The 12483-nt window shown below is 48.0% G+C and overlaps 1 protein-coding gene across 2 annotated transcripts in view; it reads left to right on the top strand.

Moving 5' to 3' along the window:
- Nucleotides 1-12483, top strand: part of CACNG7 (calcium voltage-gated channel auxiliary subunit gamma 7) — a 33198-nt gene that overhangs the window by 5870 nt on the left and 14845 nt on the right. The window lies entirely within an intron of this gene.

Raw genomic sequence — 12483 nt, 5'->3', positions numbered from 1 at the left:
TCTTCTCCTCCTCCTCCTCCTCCTCCTCCTCCTTCTTCTTCTTCTTCTTCTTATTAATTTAAAAATTATTGTTGTTAGAGAGAGATTGATTTGTTGTGCCGTTTATTTATGCATTCATTGGTTGATTCTTGTATGTGCCCAGACCGGGCATCGAACTTGCAACCTCGGTGTATCGGGACGGTGCTCTAACCAACTGAGCTAGCTACCCAGCCAGGGCTTTATCTCCCCCCTCCCCCGCCTTTTTTTAAAATGCATTTCAAAGCGAGTTGCAGCATCAGTACACGTTCCCCTAAATACTTCATTGTGCATGTCATTAGCCAGAATTCAATATGTGTCTCTAGTTCTTTCTCTTCCGCACGAGGAGTGATCGCACTCCCTTCTCATAACATCTCTGCCCAGGAGTTATTATTAGCGCTCACTTAATAAAAATGGGGGTACTGAGGCCCCGGGATTGTGCAGGGAGTTGCCCAAGATTCCAAACATCAGCTGGTGCCCGAGGACTCGAGTCCGCTGAGGCCTGAAGGAGCGTCCTTCCTGGTGTTCCCTCTTCCCAACTGCAGCTGCAGCTGTTGGGTCTACTCAGGTCAGGTCAGCCCAGGTCAACTCAGCTCCATCGCGTTTCACTCCATCCATCTGGTCTACCTAACCCCAATCCATTCTGACTCAACTCTTCGGTTCAATTCAAATGAACTCAACGTAATTAAACTCCATTCAGGTCCTTTTAATCCAGTCGATATCTATTTCCATTCGGTCCCTGGGGGCCCCCATCCGCTCCCTGTTTTGAGGTGCCTCTGCGAGTGTCCCTTCCACATCCTGCGTGGTGCAGGGTTCAGGCTCAGGGTTCAGGCTCAGGGTTCAGGCTCAGGGTTCAGGCTCTGGAGGAGGCCTGCACACAAATGAGAGAGACAAGACAAGAAAATAAGAATTTGGGAATTGGGGGTCAGGCGGAAACCCACGAGAGGACTACGCTTTGCTCTGGCCTTTCGATCCCTTTTATTCAGGTTTGGGATCCACCCATAGCCCTTAGGCAGGCAATTTCGAGTAACAGCTCCATGATAGCCCATCAGCAAGGATTTACATGAGACTAAAAGGTGGAAGTTGCTTCAGCTCCCTTTGTCTCCACCAGACAGTGGGTGTATGGCTCTGACCCTTGCCCCAGCCTCAAGGTTGACCAGCCTTCCGGACCCCTTGTCCACCTCTTTCTGCTAGTGAAAGCAATGGGGCAGCTTCCAACATGCCTCTGCATATAAAGATGGGTTTTTGGATGTCCCCTCCCCCAGCTTTCTCTAGGTGAATCCTCCCTCCTGCCTCCAACTTGAACCGACGAGACTTTTTTCCAGGGAAACCGGGGTGCAACCTCTGTGCACACTTGAATCACAGCCTGGGGAGCCAGACACTGAGCTAAAATAAGACACCTCGGCTGTCACCATCCCAGAGTGTCGGAGCGAAAGGATGATCATTTTTTTTTCAGATGGAAAAAAATAGTGGCCCTAGAGAGAGCGAGAAAGTGGGGCATGGAGGTGTTCTTTAATCCGCCCGAAGAAAACCCCATTGTTTGCGGCTCACAGAGTTGGAAATAGTGGAGGAGACCTAAGCTAGTCAGTCAGTGGCCGGGCTGGGGTTAGAACGGAGGGTTTTTCCCATCACCAAAGCCATGCTCACACCAGCGCAGCGGGACCGGACTTCCCAAGGTCAGGCTGAGGATCAATGATGCTGTCAGGGCTGGGAGTCAGGCGTCTGATGTAACAGCAGAGTCATTGGAAGGGCATTGAACTCCACGTCCTGAACTCGTTTCTCCGGGTCATTTCATAGGCTCTGACCTATGCACCCACCGCAAGGTACCCATCATGTACATTCAAGGTGGTGGGTGGAGCGGCTGAAGGAGCCTGCGGCTATGAACCCGGAGAGACGGGCTCAAATCCCAGCACTTCCTCTGTGTGCTACAGCCTTCCTTTGCCGAGCTGTTGAGAGAACAAATCTTGGCCAGGGGTCGGCAAACCTTTATTTTTTGTTTTTATTGTTGAAAGTATTACATAGGTCCTCCTTCCGCCCCCACCCCCCATAAACCTCTTCCAGCCTGCGCCTGTCTCTCCCCTCCCCACATCAAACTTTAGATAGCAAATATTTCAGACTTTGTGGGCCATAGGATTGTCGTGGCCAAAGCACCCAGGCAGTGGGGCACAGCTGAGTTCCATGAATACTATTATTTATGGACCCTAACATTAAAAATTGATGTAATTTTCATGGGTCACAAAATATTTTTTAAATGTTTAAAATTGAATTTATTAGCATTGGTTAATAAAATTATATAGGTTTCGGGGGTACAATTCCCTAGTACATCACCTGTATATTGCATTGTGTGTTCACCACACCAGACAATAGTATGGTGCTTACCAGAGAGAAAGGGGGGTGGGTAGAGGGAGATGGTAGTGGGTAAAGGGCGGGTAAATGGTAATGGAATGAAATATTTTTTCCTCCACACCATGAAATAGTGTAAAAACTAGGCTTAGCTCACAACCCGTACGCACACCCACACACACACCGTGGGACAAATCATAGTTTGCCGATTCCTGTGGTCTAGATCAGTGGTCGGCAAACTGCGGCTCGCGAGCCACATGCGGCTCTTTGGCCCCTTGAGTGTGGCTCTTCCACAAAATACCACGGCCTGGGCGAGTCTTATTTTGAAGAAGTGGCGTTAGAAGACGTTTAAGTTGAAAAAATTTGGCTCTCCATAGAAATGTCAATCGTCATACTGTTGATATTTGGTTCTGTGGACTAATGAGTTTGCCGACCACTGGTCTAGATCATGAGTGTGAAGGGCCAACCCGGGGCCTGATCTACAGCAATAACTACTGGACATGTCATCGTGTTTCACACACATAAAGAGTCGTAGCAACAGCAACAAGCTTAATAAGAAACACTTTATTGAGTGCCATGGTTTGGGGAAGTTCGATGTGCTGTATGCAAATTAAGCTATCTCTTTTTCTCCGCCTGGGAAGGCAGACATCATTATTATTCCCGTTTTCCAGTTGAGAAAACAGAAGCAATCAGAGGCTAAGTTGCTCCATTGTGGAAGCCAGACCACGGCTCTCTGCTGCCCCAGGAAATCATAAAAACGAAGGTGATTTAAAAAGAGAGGAAAGGCCCTGGCCTGGCCGGTTTGGCTCAGTGGATGGAGTGTCCGCCTGTGGACTGACGTGTCCCGGGTTTGATTTTGGTCAGGGCACATGCCAGGGTTGCAGGCTCAATCCTCAGTAGGGGGCGTGCAGGGGGCAGCCGGTCAATGATTCTCATCATTGATGTTTCTATCTCTCCCTCTCTGAAATCAATTATATATATATATATATATATATATATATATATATATATATATATACACACACACACACACACACACACACCATATATATATATTAGTAGCCCTGTGCATGAATCCATGCTCCAGTAGCTCACTGCCACCCTCCAGTAGCTCTCTGCCTGCTGCCCCGCCCTCCTGTAGCTCCCCCTGCCCCCTCCCCTCCCGTCCCTACCTCATAGCTTGCTGCCCTGCCGCCCCCTCCTGTAGCTCTCCGAGCCCGCTTGTAGCTCACTGCCCCACCCTCTTGCTGATCCATGATCCCATTGTTACACGGTCGGTCATTACACTTCACAGAGTAACAACCATTTGCATATTACATCTTTATTATATAGAATATATATAAAATAAAATGAAAAGAGAGGAAAGGATGGACAATAGCACCAATATCTTAGGTCTTGGAATGAGACAATTTGTTCCAACCACCTCATGAGGAAACCAAGATGGAGAGAGAGAGAGGGAGAGGGAGGAGTTACCCTGTGGGGTTGGCCTTCAGTCCTGGAAAAGGCAGTGCAAGTGTTGGGGCAGGAGAGGGACAGGGTCACACCCCTCAGGGCCTGTGTTGGGGATGGACGAGAGGGAAGTGGGCAAACCAAGGAGGGGGCTTATGCAGTGGTCCGAGCGATAGCAGATGAGGTTGGAGCTGAGCTGGGGCTGGAAGGATAAAGGGGCTTTGAGAGAGGACTATCCACAGAAAAATCAATAGACCCAGGTGGCTGCCTGGGTTTGGTTGGTGAGAGACGGAGTGGGGAGCTGGAGTGGCATTGATTTTTTCCCCAGGTCATAAGAGGCGTGCTTCCCGGGCACGGCCCTGATTAACCCCTGATCCACAAGAGCGTGTTCTATGCCTGTGCTCCTGTATTCACTCATCAAACATCTGCGGAGACCTCCTCCAGGCAGGCCCTGCGCTGGGCACTGGAGACATGGCTGAATCTTTTTTTTTATAATATATTTTATTGATGTTTTTACAGAGAGGAAGGGAGAGGGATAGAGAGTTAGAAACATTGATCAGCTGCCTCTTGCACGCCCCCTACTGGGGATGTGCCCGCAACCAAGGTACATGCCCTTGACCGGAATCGAACCTGGGACCCTTGAGTCTGCAGGCCGACGCTCTATCCACTGAGCCAAACCAGTCAGGGCATGAATCTTAAATGAGAGCCTGCATGCAGTCACCCTCAGAACAGCCCCCGACAGCACGTCCATCAATCACAGCTTGTCACGGGCCACCGACATCTTCAGTGCTTTGACGAGCTCCCATCGCACGTAGAATACGCCCCAACTCCTCAAGCTGGCCTCCCCGGGCCAGATCTGTGACCTCAGATCTGTGACCTCATTTCCTAACCCACTGACACTCCCTCCTTTGCTTATAACTTCAGCCACACTGGCCTCCTACTACTCCTTGAAAATGCACATCTCACCCGTCTGGCGTGCCTCAGTAGTTGAGTGTCGACCTATGAACCAAGAGGTCATGGTTCCATTCCCAGTCAGGGCACATACCCGGGTTGCAGGCTCGATCCCCAGTAGAGGGCATTCAGGAGACACTCAATCGATGATTTTCTTTTATCATGGATATTTCTATCTCTCCATCTCCTTTCCTCTCTCTGAAATAAATAAAAACATTTAAAAAAAAGAAAAAACATGCACATCTCAGCCTCATCCAAGGACTTTTACACTCACTATCCCTCCATACTCAAAGTCTCTTCCCCCTGATCTTCAAGTGAGGATTTTTAAAAAATATATATATTTTATTGATTTTTTACAGAGAGGAAGGGATAAGAATAGAGAGTTAGAAACATCGATGAGATAGAAACATCAACCAGCTGCCTCCTGCACACCTTCCACTGGGGATGTGCCCACAACCAAGGTACATGCCCTTGACCGGAATCGAACCTGGGACCTCTCAGTCCACAGGCCGACGCTCTATCCACTGAGTCAAACCAGTCGGGGCCAAGTGAGGATTTTTTTAAAAAAAATATATTTTATTGATATTTTACAGAGAGGAAGGGAGAGGGATAGAGAGTTAGAAACATCGATGAGAGAGAAACATCGATCAGCTGCCTCCTGCACACCTCCTACTGGGGATGTGCCCGCAACCAAGGTACATGCCCTTGACCGGAATCGAACCTGGGACCTTTCAGTCCGCAGGCTGGCCCTCCAACCACTGAGTGAAACCGATCAGTGCCCCTCCTTGTTTTGTATTTGTTTCTTAGCTCGATTCCTACTCTGCTACGTCATCTTATTTGTTTCCTGTCCCCTCCTACCAGCATGTAAACTCCGAACACCAGGGACCTTTACAAATACCTGCCGATCCTGAATGAGTTGCTGGTACAAAGCACGTACTGAAGGATTTGTAGAAGGGATGAATGAATGACAAGGACAGCTCAGGGCAGGCTGGAAAAGGGGAGATGCATTCGCCCGACACAGCCGGGTGGTGGGGACGGCGGGAGTGACCAGGGTTCCAGCAGGAGGTGACATCCAAGCTGATGATGCTGAAGGAGCGAGGGGGACTTTTTCAAGGGAAGAAAGAGAAGTAGAGGTGCCTTGTCTGAGATGGAATTCATAGCGCGTGAGGAAAACCCTAGGAAGAAGCAGTGAGGACTCAGGTAGACGCGCGTGGCGCTCTCCGTGGTGCTGAATCGCTGTTGTTCTAAAGGCAGGGAGTCTCTATTCTATTCCTGCCTATTGTGCCCTGAGAATTCTGGAACAGCTGCAGTGGAGGGGGTGGGGAGAGAGTTGGGTTACAGAGAAAGGGAGGGAGAAGAAGAGGAAAGGAGGGGAATAAAGGGGCGGGAAGGAGGGGGGAGAGAAGGTTACTTTTGGAGAACCAGAGCCGCCAGGAAAGAGACAGAATGACAAGAATAAGCTACCTCCTGACATAATGACTAAAATCTTTGTATTTGTCAATGGTTGTTTCCTTCCTACCAACCCCTGCTCCTGACCTTCCTCATGGAGAAGGTTTGTTAGCTAGAACTGTAACGTGAAACGTGGGACTTAAGGCGAGGCCGGCGTGGTTAGTGGGCATCGGCGCCTGGAGTGTCAGGCTGTGGGATGAAAACCTTTTTCTATGGGTGGGAGGGAGCCCAGGGAGAGTTTTGACCAGAAAGGGACGGAATCCAGTACAGGTGTTCGAAAGAGCCGCTTTCTGAAACAGGGAGCTGATGACTGGGGAGCAGTGGGTACAGGCATAGAGAATGGGCCTCCGCTGGCTCCGCGGACTTGGGTTTGCAGGGGGGGGGGGTTTGATTTTTTTATGAGAGACTCAGGAAGTAAAAGGAACAGGACTTGATGCCTGAGCATCCTTTTTATTTTTTGTTAGTCCTCACCCAAGGATATTTTTTCTCCCAGTTATTTTTAGAGAGAGTGGAAGGGGGAATAGAGAGAGATAAAGAGAAAGAAAGAAAGAAAGAAAGAAAGAAAGAAAGAAAGAAAGAAGGAAAGAGGCCTGGCCGGTGTGGCTCAGTGGTTGAGCATCGACTTGTGAACCAGGAGGTCAGGGTTCGAGGCTTGATCCCCAGTGGGGGGGTGTGCAGAAGGCAGCCAATCCATGATTCTCTGTCCTCATTGATGTTTCTGTCTCTCTCCCTCTCCCTTTCTCTCTGAAACCAATAAAAAATATTTAAAAAAAAAAAGAAAGAAAGAGAGAGAGATGTGAGAGAGATACATCCATTGGTTGCCTCCTGCATGCTCCCTGACCTGGGCGGGGATCAACCTGCAATCCAGGTACATGCCCTTGACCGGGAATTGAGCCCTCGACCCTTGGGTGTGTGGACTGATGCTCTAGCCACTGTACAACTCCGGCTAGGGCCTGAGCATCCTTGCTAGAGGAATCAAGATGACCCTCCCTCCCCTGCATCTGACTAGGGTACCCGACTGAGTGTGGTGTGTAAGCTCCCCTTTCCTGGAAACCCGCTCATCTGTCAAGACTCACCTCAGATGCCTTCCACCACGTGACACATCATGGGCCCCCTCTTTATAAACGTCAAAATTATGGGGTACCAGAGGTTCAGCGTGCTGTGAAAGTTCAGAAAGGATTAATTCTTAGAGGAGGCTGAGAGATGGTGGGAGTTAGAGTGGATTAAAAAGGGGAAGCAGCCTGGCCGTCATGGCTCAGTGGTTGAGCGTCGACCTATGAACCAGGAGGTCATGGTTCGATTCCCGGTCGGGGACATGCCCGGGTTGTGGGCTTGATCCCCAGTGTGGGGCGTGCAGGAGGCAGCCGATCAATGATGCTCTCTGATCATGGATGTTTCTATTTCTCTCTCTCCCTCTCCCTTCCTTTCTGAAATCAATAAAAATATATTGGGGTTTTTGTTGTTTTTTTTTTAAGGGGGAAGCAACTAGGAGCTTTTGCTGGCAGTTCCAGTTGCAAAGCATGTACCCTCATCCACTTGACTAGTATTTTATTATGTGCTGGGTCGTGTACTAGGCGTTAGGAATGCAGTGTGAACAAGGTAGGCTAGTTTCAAGCATCCCCTTTGAGGTTGGGGAGATGTGTGACGAAAACTTACAAGTAGGTGGAGAATGGAATGTCAGGGGGTGATAAGTGCCACAAAAAAATAAAAAGGAAGTAGGTCATGATTTTATCTCACCTCAGTCACTCTGATTTTTTAGTGAAAACTTAAAAAAAAAATCTATAGAAAGTACAATGAATGCTGGTATACCATTTCCCACCTGGATCCTGCATTTTGTTAACATTTCCCATTCTCTCTCTCTCTCTCTCTCTCTCTCTCTCTCTCTCTTTCTCTCTCTCCCATCCTCCCTCTCCCGCCACCTTCTGCTACACACACACATTTTTTTTTTTTTTTAATTTGCCATTTGAAAGTAAGTTGCAGGCATCAGGATGGTTTATCTCGAGACATTTTAGCTTGTATCTCTAAGAGTAAAGGCATACTTCTCTATAACTAGAACACCGTGACCACCCCCAGAAACTTTACAGTCATTCCATAAGAGAATGGATTCCATTTTCAAAATGTCCCAGTGGTTTTAAGACTGCCTTTTCGCCCTGGCCGGTGGCTGAGTTAGTTGGAGTGCTGTCCCATATGCCAAAAAGTTGCGGGTTCGATTCTGGTCAGGGCACATACCTAGGTTTCTGGTTCGATCTCCCATCGGGGCGTGTACGGGAGGCAACTGACTGAAGTTTCCCTCTCACATCGATGTTTCTCTCTCTCTCCCCCCCCCCTTCCTCTTTCTCTAAAATCAATTTTTAAAAAGAGAGAGTTCTTTAAAAAGAAAAAAAAAATCCTTTTATAGCTTTCTCCCACAACCAGAATTCAATCCAGGTTCACACATAGTATTTGGTCAATGTCTCTTTTAGTCTAGCCGAGTTCTCCTACTATTTTATTTACAACGTTGACTTTTAGAAATGTACTTCATTATAAAAACATAGAAAGAATAGTATAGAGAAATGCCACAACTCTCCTTCACTGAGCTGCAACAATGATCAACATATGGTGAGTCTTTTTTTAAGCCACACTGCCGTACCTCCCTTCTCTCCCTTCTACACTTCACCACGGTATTTTAAAGCCTTAAGTCACCGTACCCACCAACATTCCAGCGTCTCCCCGGGGAACGCGCATTTTGTTATTTAACGTAGCCGTCCCAGCGCCATAGTCGCGCCCAAACAATTAAGAATAGTAGCTTAATATCATTTAATATCTAGTAAGCGTTCCACGTCCCCGCCTGTCTCATAAACACCTTTTTTTTTTAGTTACTTTGGTGTAAATGAGGATCCGTGTTCCACTTGTGTGTTCCGTGGATAGACCTCCGGAGCCTCTTTTATTTATTTATTTTGAAAATCCTCACCCCGAGGATATTTTTCCCATTGATTTTCAGACGGAGTGGAAGGGAGGGAGGAGGGCGGGGGTGGTGGGTAGAGAGGGGGAAGAAAAAAAACATCCACGTGAAAGAGACACATGGATGGGTTGCCTCCCGCACGCGCCCTGACTGGGGCCGGGGAGCAAACCCCCAACCGAGGTACGTGCCCTTGACCAGGAATTGAACCCGAGACCCTTCAGTCTGTGGGCCGATGCTCTGACCACTGAGCCAAACTGGCCAGGGCTCCAAAGCCCCGTTTAGCCCATACCAGCCCCTCTCCTGTTGTTTCCTCACTGTTTATTTGTTGAAGAAATCTGGGCATCTGTCTTATAGAACTCCCTCGCTCCACATTCTTCCAATTGTGTCCCTGGGTCATGGTTTAGCATGGCCATCAATCCCTGTGTTTTTCTGTAACACTGCTGTTGATCAGGTCCAGGTTTGATTTTATTTTATTTTTTTTTAATGCCCTTGACCAGAATCGAACCTGGGACCCTTCAGTCCACAGACCGATGCTCTGTTCATGGAGCCTAACCGGTTAGGGCCAGGTTTGATTTTTGTGGTTGTTGTTAATCCTTACCTGAGGATATTTTTCCATTGCATTTTTTAAGAATATATTTTATTAAATTTTTTACAGAGAGGAAGGGAGAGGGATAGAGAGTTAGAAACATCGATGAGAGAGAAACATCGATCAGCTGCCTCCTGCACACCTCCCACTGGGGATGTGCCCGCAACCAAGGTACATGCCCTTGACCGGAATCGCACCTGGGACCTTTCAGTCCACAGGCCAACGCTCTATCCACTGAGCCAAACCGGTTAGGGCTGCATTTTTTTTTTTTTTTTTTTTTTTAAGAGAGAAGGGAGGGCTGAAACTGGTTTGGCTCAGTGGATAGAGTGTCGGCCTGCGGATTGAAGGGTCCCAGGTTCGATTCCGGTCAAGGGCATGTACCTTGGTTGCAGGCACATCCCCAGTGGGGGGTGCGCAGGAGGCGGCTGATGGATGTTTCTCTCTCGTCGATGTTTCTGACTCTCTATCCCTCTCCCTTCCTCTCTGTAAAAAATCAATAAAATATATTTTAAAAAAAAGAGAGAGAGAAGGGAGGGAGAGGGGGTGGGGAGAGAAAGAGAGAGAGAGAGTTGTGGGACACATAGGTTGGTTGCCTCTTGCTGGGTGGGGAAGAGGGGGGGAGGTAATGGGAATCTAGCTTACAACCGAGGTACATGCCCTTGACCAGAATTGAACCTGCAGCCCTTCAGTCCACGGGCCAACGCTCTAATCACTGAGCCACACGAGCCAGGGCTGATTTATTTATTTATTGGGGGGGGGGAGGCAAACATACCTTATTTTTTATTATTGATTTATCGGTCTTAAAGACAACAATCACTTACTCTCACATGGTTTGACGAGGTGCTCCAGGCGGGGCTGGGTTTGGCGGCTCAGCTTCTCACCGCAGTTCTGTGTTTTTTTGCGGGGCCTCGCTCCCAGCGTCTGTCCTCCTCATGTTCTGGGGGTGGGACTAGGGCCGAGGATGGAATTGAGGTGTGCAAGGGACCCGAGATTCAGCCTGGAGGAGGTGACCCGGGCACAAACGACATACCGTCAATTCCAGCGCACCCACCTCCTCCTTCCCTTTGAATAGCGTCTGTGAAATGCTCTAGAGCTAGGTGGGTGCTGCCTGCTTCTGGCTGCGTCCCACCGGAGACGGAATAGTGTCTGCTTGTCTCTCTTGGAGATGGTACGACGGACGGCTGCCTCCGTGCGATCAGCTCCACCCTGTCATTCATTGTTCTCGGGTAGAATAGCTCTCACCCGGGATGGGTTGGAGGGGTTCCTCGTGGCATCGTGCAGTTCCTTCCTCTTCCCCGGTGTTCCCTGTCACCTGGGAGTGATGTCTAGACCGGCTTAGATGGATGAGATTCGGGTTAAACCTGTTTGGCAAGGAGATTCGGAGGACCGTGTTCGTTCTGTTTCACTTCTGGGGCTACGGCGTTTGCACACTCGGTAGAGGTGGTGGTCGCCAGAGAAGGGACGTTGAAAAGGGACATGTTTCTCTTCACGACGCATAAAATGATGTGCAGGTAGCACTTTGTTCACCGTGAGGAAAAATCCTGTTTGTGGATGCCTATGTCTTAAAACGACAGTTGATATGCAATAGTCTGTGAGTTTCGGGTGTACAACCCTGCAATTAGACATTTTTCTAACTCAGGAAGTCATCACCTTGGTAAGTCTAGTCCCCACCTGGCACCATCCCTAGTTATTACAATATTAGAGGCCCGATGCACGAAATAACGTGCAAGGGGCTCAGCCCTCGAAGCTGCAGCTTTGTCCGGAAGGTCGTCTGGAAGGTCGTCTGGCTGTCTGGTCTAATTAGCATATTATGCTTTTATTATTATAGATTATTGACTATATTCCCTGAGCTGTACTTTACATCCTCAGGGCTATTTTGTTACTACCAAGTTGTATTTCCTTTTTTTTTTTTTTAAATATATATTTTATTGATTTTTACAGAGAGGAAGGGAGAGGGATAGAGAGTTAGAAGCATCGATGAGAGAGGAACATCGATCAGCTTCTGGGGATGTGCCCGCAACTAAGGTACATGCCCTTGACCGGAATCGAACGTGGGACCCTTCAGTCCGCAGGCCGATGCTCTATCCAAGAAGCCAAACCAGTTAGTTAGGGCTGTATTTCCTTTTTTAAAAAAATATATTTTTATTGATTTCAGAGAGGAAGGGAGAGGGAGAGAGAGCTAGAAACATCAATGATGAGAGAGAATCATTGATTGGCTGCCTCCTGCACGCCCCCTACTGGGGGTCAAGCCCACAACCCAGGCATGTGCCCTTGACCCGAATTGAACCCGGGACCCTTCAGTCCGCAGGCCGATGCTCAATCCACTGAGCTTAAACCGTCCAGGGCACTACCAATTTGTATTTCTAAATCTTGGGCATACCTATTTTATTTTAAAATTTTGCATTTTGGAAATAATGTAAACCTGCAGAAAAGTTGCAACAATAATACAATGAACTCATATATATCCTCCACCTACTAGACCTCTTTTTAACATATTGACACATTTGCCTTTATCTATCTATCTCCATCCATCTATCCATTCATCTATATCGAATTATTATTTATATCTATCTATTCAAGTATTCTCATTGCCTCTCATCTATTTTATCTATGTTGTGTTTATCTATTGAAATCTATTTATCGTGTATTTATATCATCTGTGTATCTGTCCATCTGTAAAACCAATTGAACATAAACTGCAAACACTTCACCCCTAAACACTTTAGCAAGTACCTCCCTCCTATGAACA

The sequence above is a fragment of the Plecotus auritus genome (genome assembly GCF_963455305.1).
Source record: "Plecotus auritus genome assembly, chromosome: 10".
Taxonomy (NCBI): Eukaryota; Metazoa; Chordata; class Mammalia; order Chiroptera; family Vespertilionidae; genus Plecotus; species Plecotus auritus.
The sequence above is the reverse complement of the archived record's forward strand: the minus strand, read 5'-3'. Positions and strand labels throughout refer to the sequence as shown.